This window comes from Mirounga leonina, unplaced genomic scaffold (genome assembly GCF_011800145.1).
Source record: "Mirounga leonina isolate KUSES-001 unplaced genomic scaffold, KU_Mleo_1.0 Mir_115, whole genome shotgun sequence".
Lineage (NCBI taxonomy): Eukaryota > Metazoa > Chordata > Mammalia > Carnivora > Phocidae > Mirounga > Mirounga leonina.
In genome coordinates, this window is record NW_023270268.1 from 56253008 (window position 1) to 56262246 (window position 9239).

The window sequence follows — 9239 nt, forward strand, 5'->3', positions numbered from 1 at the left end:
GGAAGTTCTCTGCTATAATTTGCTCCATTATACCTTCTGCCCCTCTCTCTCTTTCTTCTTCTTCTGGGATCCCAATTATTCTAATGTTGTTTCGTCCTATGGTATCACTTATCTCTCGAATTCTGCCCTTGTGATCCAGTAGTTGTTTATCTCTGTTTTTCTCAGCTTCTTTTTTTTCCATCATTTCATCTTCTATATTACTGATTCTCTCTTCTGTCTCATTTATTCTAGCAGTTAGCACCCCCATTTTTTATTGCACCTCATTAATAGCCTTTTTGATTTCTACTTGGTTGGATTTTAGCTCTTTTACTTCTCCAGAAAGGGTTTCTCTAATAACTTCCATATTTTTTTCAAGCCCAGCTAGTATCTTTAAAGTGATGATTCTGAACTCTAGATCTGACATCGTACTAATGTCCGTATTGAGTAGGTCCCTGGCAGTCGGTACTACTTCTTGTTCTTTTTGTTGAGGTGATTTTTTCCGTCTCGTCATTTTGTGCAGAGGAGGATATGAGAGAGCTTGTTTGGAGGTTCTAGCAGGGGAGCGCAGCTACTCGTATACCCTTGACCGAAGAACGGTCCTCCTCTATCGGGGAAGGTCGTCCTCTTCGACCGAGCGCGCAGCTTCGGGAGGGACGCACATGGAGCGGTGAGGGAGGAAGGGGACACCCGCCTAGCCAGCCAGATCAGCCGAATCAACCCTGGGGATCAATGGGGTGACAGATGTCGCAGCCAGATCGCCCTCACATCCTGTGCAGAGGAGAATAGATTAATGAGAGAACAAAATGCTAGCAGAGTAACCACGTCCCCAGAAAATATACTTTAAACAAATCAGAAAAGTCCTGAAGCAGTGGGATAAGAAAGGGAAAGAGAGAAAAAAGAAAAAGAAAAAAAAGAAAAAGAAAAAGATAAAGATAAAAACAAAAACAAACAAAACAAAACAACAACAAAAGAAAAACCAGAATGTGATCAAATATGATCTATATGGTATATAGATCAGTGCCACACACTAGATTTGGGGTGTATTTTGGTCTTTTAGAAGAAAGTGCCTCCCAAAATTTTAAAGAAAGAAAAACTTATATATGTACAAAAATAAGGGTTGATATGATGAAGGGATGGGATATGACTGTAAAAATGGAAATTATAAAAAATTTTATAAAAGGAATTGATAAGAAGTTGTTTGAAAAAAGAAAGAAGAGGATTTAAAAAAAGAAAAAAGAAAAAGAGAAAAAAAAAAGGGAGAGGATGTGATCAGGCAGGGGGATAGAAAACACCATATACTAGAGATTTAGGGTATATTTTAATCTGTTAGAAGAAAGTATCTCAAAATTTTAAAGAGAGAACAACTTATATATATAAGCTAAAAATATGGGTAACTACTATGAAGGGATAGAGTATGACTCTAAAAATGAAAAATAAAAATTTTTTTTTTTAAAGGGATTGATAAGATGTTGGTTGAAAAAGGGAAAAAGAAAAATTCAAAAAGAAATAAAAAGACAAAAAAGACAGTTAAAAAAATTAACTTTAAAAGACTAAAGAATCATGGTAAAAAAGCCGTGAATTCTATGTGTAGTAGTCCCCTAGCGCTGGAGTTCTGCCGTTCTCATTGATCGGTAAACTTGGTCTGGCCGGCTGTTCTCGCTGATCTTCTGGGGAGGGGCCTGTTGCCGTGGTTTCCAAATGTCTCTGCCGGAGGCGGAATTGCCCCGCCCTTGCCCCCTCCCGGCTAAGTAGTCTGCTCGGGTTTGCTCTCCGGAGCTTTTGTTCCCTGCGAGCTTTCCGTACAGCTTTGGAGGCGGAGAGTGAAAATGGCGGCCTCCCAATCTACGCTCCGGAGGAGCTGAGAACTCAGGGCTCCGCTCCTCAGTGAGCCCCCAGAGAAAAGCCGTCAGTCACTCCCGTCTTCCCGGTCTCCGGCCGCACCCCGTGCTCACCCGGCCTGTGACTGCGCGTTTCTATCTCTGGCACCCGACCCCGGGTGGAGTCTCCAAACCCAGCAGATCCCTGCGGTGCACTCCCGCGCGGCTCCTCCCGGGGAAGGAAGGTGAGTCTCCCTGGATCTGCCGCTTGTTGGGTCCCTGCTGGAGGAGCAGGGGCCCGACTGTGCCGCGGATCATGGTTTATGGCAACCCCGAGCTGAGAGCCCGCGCCTGGGCTCTGCCTCTGCAGCCGGCTTTCCTGCTCTGATACCTGGGAGCTCTGCCACCCTCAGGCACCCCCGGTCTTTCTGTGACCCCGAGGGTCCTGAGACCACACTGTCCCGGAGGGTTCCACCCCCCGCTTAGCCACCAGAGTGACGTCCCTCGGCGGACCAGACTTTTAAAAGTTCCGGTTTTGTGCTCCGTGGTTCTATCACTTGCCAGAAGCGGCCGACGGAGGCCCCTCCCCTGCCATCTATCCTCCCGAATATCGCCTCGGATTCACTTCTCAGCACGTCCTACCTTCCAGAAAGTGGTCGCTTTTCTGATGAGAGAGTTGTTGCTCTTCTTTTCTTCGATCTCCTGTTGAGTTTGTAGGTGTTCAGAATGGTTTGATCCCTATCCAGCTGAATTCCTGAGAGGAGACGAAATCCAGGTCTCCTACTCCTCCGCCATCTTGCTCTGCCCCCGCCCCTCTAGTTTTTCTAACACAGTTTGTTGAAAAGACTTTCACATTGGATATTCTTTCCTGCTTTGTCGGAGGTTAATTGACCACACAGTTGTGTGTTCATTTCTGGGTTTTCTATTCTGTTCTATTGATCTATGTGTCTATTTTTATCCCAGTACCATACTGTCTTGATCATTACAGCTTTGTAATATAACTTGAAGTTCTGAATTGTGATGTCTCCAGCTTTGCTTTGCTTTTCTTTTTCAAGATTGCTTTCACTATTTGGGGTCTTTTGTGGTTTCATGCAAATTTTAGGATTGTTTATTCTAGCTCTGTGAAAAATGCTATTGGTATTTTGGTGGGGATTGCGTTAAATGTGTAGTTTGCTTTGGGTAGTATAGACATTTTAATACTTGTTTTTCCAATCCATGAGCATGGGGTATTTTTTTTTTTTTTTTCATTTATTCCAATCCATGAGCAAGGGGTATTTTTGTTTTTCCAATCCATGAGCATGGGGTATTTTTTTTTTTTCATTTATTTGTGTCATCTTTAATTTATTGCATTAGTGTTTTATACTTTTCAGAGTACAGATCTTTTACCTCTTTGGTTAGGTTTATTCCTATGTATCTTACTGTTTTTGGTGCAGCTGTAAATGGGGTTAATTCCTTAATTTCTAAATGCAACACATTTCTGTACATTTTGTATCCTGTGACTCTACTGAATTTGTTTATTAGTTCTAGCAACTTTTTGGTGGAATCTTTCAGGTTTTCTATATAGAGTATCATGTCATCTGCAAATAGTGAAAGTTTGACTTCTTCCATGCCAATCTGGATGTCTTTTATTTCTATCTGTTGTTTGATTGCTGTGGCTAGGACTTCCAGTGCTCTATGTTAAGTAACAGTGGTGAGAGTGTACATCCCTGTCTTGTTCCTTACCATAGAGGAAAAGCTCTCAGTTTTTCCCTATTGTAGATATTACCTGAGGGGTTTTCATACATGAAATTCATTATTATGTTGAGGGATGTTCCCTCTATCCCTATTTTGTTGAGGGTTTTTATCATGGATGGATGTTGTACTTTGTCAACATCCTTTTCACCTTTATCTATTGAAATGATCATATGGTCATTTCCTTTTTTATTAATGTGAAGTATCATGTTTATTGATTTGTAAATATTAAACCACCCTTGCAATCCAGGAATAAATCCCACTTGAACATGATGAATTATTTTTTTATTTTAATTGTTATGTTAATCACCATACATTACATCATTAGTTTTTGATGTAGTGTTCCATGATTCATTGTTTGTGCATAACACCCAGTGCTCCATGCAGAATGTGCCCTCTTTAATACCCATCACCAGGCAAACCCATCCTCCTACCCCCTCCTCTCTAGAACCCTCAGTTTGTTTTTCAGAGTCCATTGTCTCTCATGGTTCGTCTCCCCCTCCGATTTCCCCCCCTTATTCTTCCCCTCCTGCTATCTTCTTTTTTTTTTTTTTTCCTTAACATATATTGCATTATTTATTTCAGAGGTACAGATCTGAGATTCAACAGTCTTGCACAATTCACAGCGCTTACCAGAGCACCTACCCTCCCCAGTGTCTATCACCCAGTCACCCCATCCCTCCCACCCCACCCCCCACTCCAGCAACCCTCAGTTTGTTTCCCGAGATGAAGAATTCCTCATATCAGTGAGGTCATATGACATATGATTTTCTCTGTTTGACTTATTTCGCTCAGCATAATACCCTCCAGTTCCATCCATGTCATTGCAAATGGCAAGATCTCATTCCTTTTGATGGCTGCATAATATTCCATTGTATATATATACCACTTCTTCTTTAGCCATTCATCTGTCGATGGACATCTTGGTTCTTTCCACAGTTTGGCTATTGTGGACATTGCTGCTATAAACATCGGGGTGCATGTACCCCTTCAGATCCCTACATTTGTATCTTTGGGGTAAATACCCAGTAGTGCAATTGCTGGATCATATGGTAGCTCTATTTTCAACTTTTTGAGGAACCTCCACACTGTTTTCCAGAGTGGCTGCACCAGCTTGCATTCCCACCAACAATGTAGGAGGGTTCCCCTTTCTTCGCATCCCCGCCAACATCTGTCATTTCCTGACTTGTTAATTTTAGCCATTCTAATGGTGTGAGGTGGTATCTCATTGAGGTTTTGATTTGGATTTCCCTGATACCGAGTGATGTTGAGCACTTTTTCATGTGTCTGTTGGCCATTTGGATGTCTTCTTTGGAAAAATGTCTGTTCATGTCTTCTGCCCATTTCTTGATTGGATTATTTGTTCTTTGGGTGTTGAGTTTGTTAAGTTCTTTATGGATTTTGGATACTAGCCCTTTATCTGATATGTCATTTGCAAATATCTTCTCCCATTCTGTCGGTTGTCTTTTGGTTTTGTTGACTGTTTCTTTAGCTGTGGAAAAGCTTTTTATCTTGATGAAGTCCCAATAGTTCATTTTTGCCCTTGCTTCCCTTGCCTTTGGCGATGTTTCTAGGAAGAATTTGCTGCGGCTGAGGTCGAAGAGGTTGCTGCCTGTGTTCTCCTTTAGGATTTTGATGGACTCCCGTCTCACAATGAAGTTTTTCAACCATTTTGAGTCCATTTTTGTGTGTGGTGTAAGGAAATGGTCCAGTTTCATTCTTCTGCATGTGGCTGTCCAATTTTCCCAACACCATTTGTTGAAGAGACTGTCTTTTTTCCATTGGACATTCTTTCCTGCTTTGTCGAAGATTAGTTGATCATAGAGTTGAGGGTCCATTTCTGGGCTCTCTCTTCTGTTCCATTAATCCATGTGTCTGTTTTTGTGCCAGTACCATACTGTCTAGATGATTACAGCTTTGTTACAGAGTTTGAAATTCAGAATTGTGATGCCACCAGCTTTTTCTTTTTCAACATTCCTCTGGCTCTTCAGGGTCTTTTCTGGTTCCATACAAATTTTAGGATTATTTGTTCCATTTCTTTGAAAACAGTGGATGGTATTTTGATAGGGATTGCATTAAATGTGTAGATCGCTCTAGGTAGCATTGACATCGTCACAATATTTGTTCTTCCAATCCGTGAGCATGGAACGTTTTTCCATTTCTTTGTGTCTTCCTCAATTTCTTTCGTGAGTATTTTATAGTTTTCTGAATACAGATTCTTTCCTTCTTTCGTTAGATTTATTCCTAGGTATCTTATGGTTTTGGGTGCAATTGTAAATAGGCTTGACTCCTTAATTTCTCTTTCTTCTGTTTTGTTGTTGGTGTATAGGGATGCGATTTCTGTGCATTGATTTTATATCCTGCACTTACTGAATTCTTGTAGGAGTTCTAGCAGTTTTGGGATGGAGTCTTTTGGGTTTTCCACATAAAGTATCATATCATCTGCAAAGAGTGAGAATTTGACTTCTTCTTTGCCGATTTGGATGCCTTTTATTTCTTTTTGTTGTCTGATTGCTGTGGCTGGACATCTAATACTATGTTGAATAGCAGTGGTGATAGTGGACATCCCTGCCATGTTCCTGACCTTAGGGGGAAAGCTCTCAGTTTTTCCCCATTGAGAATGATATCTGCTGTGGGTTTTTCATAGATGGCTTTTATGATATTGAGGTATGTACCCTCTATCCTTATGCTCCGAAGAGTTTTGATCAAGAAAGGATGCTGTACTTTGTCAAAAGCTTTTTCGGCATCTATTGAGAGGATCATATGGTTCTTTTTCTTTCTTTTCTTTTATTGTATCACATTGATTGATTTGCGGATGTTGAACCAACCTTGCAGCCCAGGGATAAATCCCCTTGGTGGTGAATAATCCTTCCAATATACTGTTGGATCCTATTGGCTAGTATTTTTTGGTGAGAATTTTTGCATCCATGTTCATCAGGGATATTGGTCTGTAAATCTCCTTTTTGATGGGGTCTTTGGTTTTAGGATCAAGGTAATGCTGGCCTCATAAAACGAGTTTGGAAGTTTTCCTTTCATTTTTATTTTTTGGAACAGTTTCAGAAGAATAGGTGTTAATTTTTTAAATGTTTGGTAGAATTTCTCTGAGATGCCATCTGGCCCTGGGCTCTTGTTTGTTGTGAGATTTTTGGTTAGTGCTTCAATTTCCTTAGTGGTTATAGGTCTGTTCAGGTTTTCCATTTTTTCCTGGTTCAGTTTTGGTAGTTGATACATCTCTAGGAATGCATCATTTCTTCCAGATTATCTAATTTGCTGGCATATAGTTGCTCATAATATGTTCTTATAATTGTTTGTATTTCTTTGGTGTTGGTTGTGATCTCTCCATTTTCATTCATGATTTTGTTTATTTGGGTCCTTTCTCTTTTCTTTTTGATAAGTCTGACCAGGGGTTTATCAATCTTACTAATAATCCTTTCAAAGAACCAGCTCCTAGTTTTGTTGATCTGTTCTACTGTTCTTTTGGTTTCTATTTCATTAATTTCTGCTCTGATCTTTATTATTTCTCTTCTCCTGCTGTGTTTAGGCTTTATTTGCTGTTCTTTCTCCAGCTCCTTTAGGTGTAGGGTTAAGTTGTGTATTGGAGACCTTTCTTGTTTCTTGAGAAAGGCTTGTATTGCTATATACTTTCCTCTTAGTACTGCCTTTGCTGCATCCCAAAGATTTTGAACAGTTGTGTTTTAATTTTCATGAATTTCTTTAATTTTTCTTTAATTTCCTGGTTGACCCATTCATTCTCCAGTAGGATGCTCTTTAGCCTCCATGTATTTGAGTTCTTTCCGACTTTCCCCTTCTGATGGAGTTTTAGTTTCAAAGCATTGTGTCCTGAAAATATGCAGGGAATGATCCCAGTCTTTTGGTACCAGTTGAGACCGTTTTTGTTTTTTTTTCACTGTTCAAAATTTATTTGGTATTTTAGTTGGTATGACACTTAGAATAGTTGGTTGCATTGTCTTTTTACATTGTATGGCCATGTACACTTTATTCTGACATATATGGTACACAAAATAAGATTCTTTAGAACAGTTATGGACAATACATGCAATATTGAATTTATGCATTGGATCCCAGGATGTGACTGACTGGAAAAGATGGACTAGGCATCTTGGGTGTTGGGTGAAGGAACCAGAAGTGACAGAACACACAGTAAACACACATCTGGTTTGGAGAGCACCCGCAGCTATGCAATATTGGCAGTGGTGCCTCTGAGATGGTGGAGCTAACTTACGTTAACCAATTTAGGACTACAAAGACAGGTATCATCCAGCATCAGGATACAGCTGCAGGGTTTGGTGAACCATTCCTATTTAGAACTTTAGGAAACTGATGTTTTTTCTTAGGCCATTTTAATATACTTGAGTTACAGATCAGATAATAAGGACAATATACACAACCTCCAACTAAAATCCTGTTGTAGTCTAGACAGTGAAGTGGTACATTAGAAAACTTTAAAACTGCAGCTCCTTTTGGATCCCCCAAAGTGTATCTGCACTCTTCTTCAAACAGGCTTCCTCCTCAGGAGTCAGAGTCACCTTCCCAACAACTGAAATTTGTTATTTGTGACCTAGATGTGGCCTATTCTGGAGAATGTTCCATGGGCACTAGAGAAGAATGTGTATTCTGTTGCTTTGGGATGGAATGTTCTGAATATATCTGTGAAGTCCATTTGGTCCAGTGTGTCATTTAAAGTCTTTATTCCCTTGTTGATCTTTTGCTTAGATGATCTGTCCATTTCAGTGAAGGGGGGTGTTAAAGTCCCCCACTATTATTGTATTGTTGTCGATGTGTTTCTTTGCTTTTGTTATTAATTGGCTTATATAATTGGCTGCTCCCATTTAAGGGCATAGATATTTAAAATTGTTAGATCTTCTTGTTGGATAGACACTTTAAGTATGATACAGTGTCCTTTCTCATCTCTTATTATAGTCTTTGGTTTAAAATCTAATTTGTCCAATACAAGGATTGCCACCCCAGCTTTCTTTCTGTGTCCATTAGAATGGTAAATGGTTTTCCACCCCCTCACTTTCAATTTGGAGGTGTCTTTGATTCTAAAATGAGTCTCTTGCAGACAGCATATCGATGGGTCTTATTTTTTTTTATCCAATCTGATACCCTGTGTCTTTTGATTGGGTCATTTAGCCCATTTACATTCAGGGTAACTATTGAAAGATAGGAATTTAGTGCCATTGTATTGCCTGTAAGGTGACTGTTACTGTATATCGTCTGTGTTCCTTTCTGGTCTATGTTACTTTTAGGCTCTCTCTTTATTTAGAGGACCCCTTTGAATATTTCTTGTAGGGCTGGTTTCATGTTTGCAAATCCTTTTAGTTTTTGTTTGTCCTGAAAGCTTTTTATCTCTCCTTCTGTTTTCAATGACAGCCTAGCTGGATATAGTATTCTTGGCTGCATGTTTTTCTCGTTTAGTGCTTTGAATATATCATGCCAGTCCTTTCTGGCCAGCCAGATCTCTGTGGATAGGTTTGTTGCAAATCTAATGTTTCTACCATTGTAGGTTATATATCTCTTATCCTGAGCTGCTTTCAGGATTTTCTTTTTGTCTCTGAGACTCGTAAATTTTACTATTTTAAGTCAGGGTGTTGACCGATTTTTATTGATTTTGAGGGGCATTCTCTGTGCATCCTGGATTTTGATGCCTGTTTCCTTCCCCAAATTAGGGAAGTTCTCTGCTATAATTTG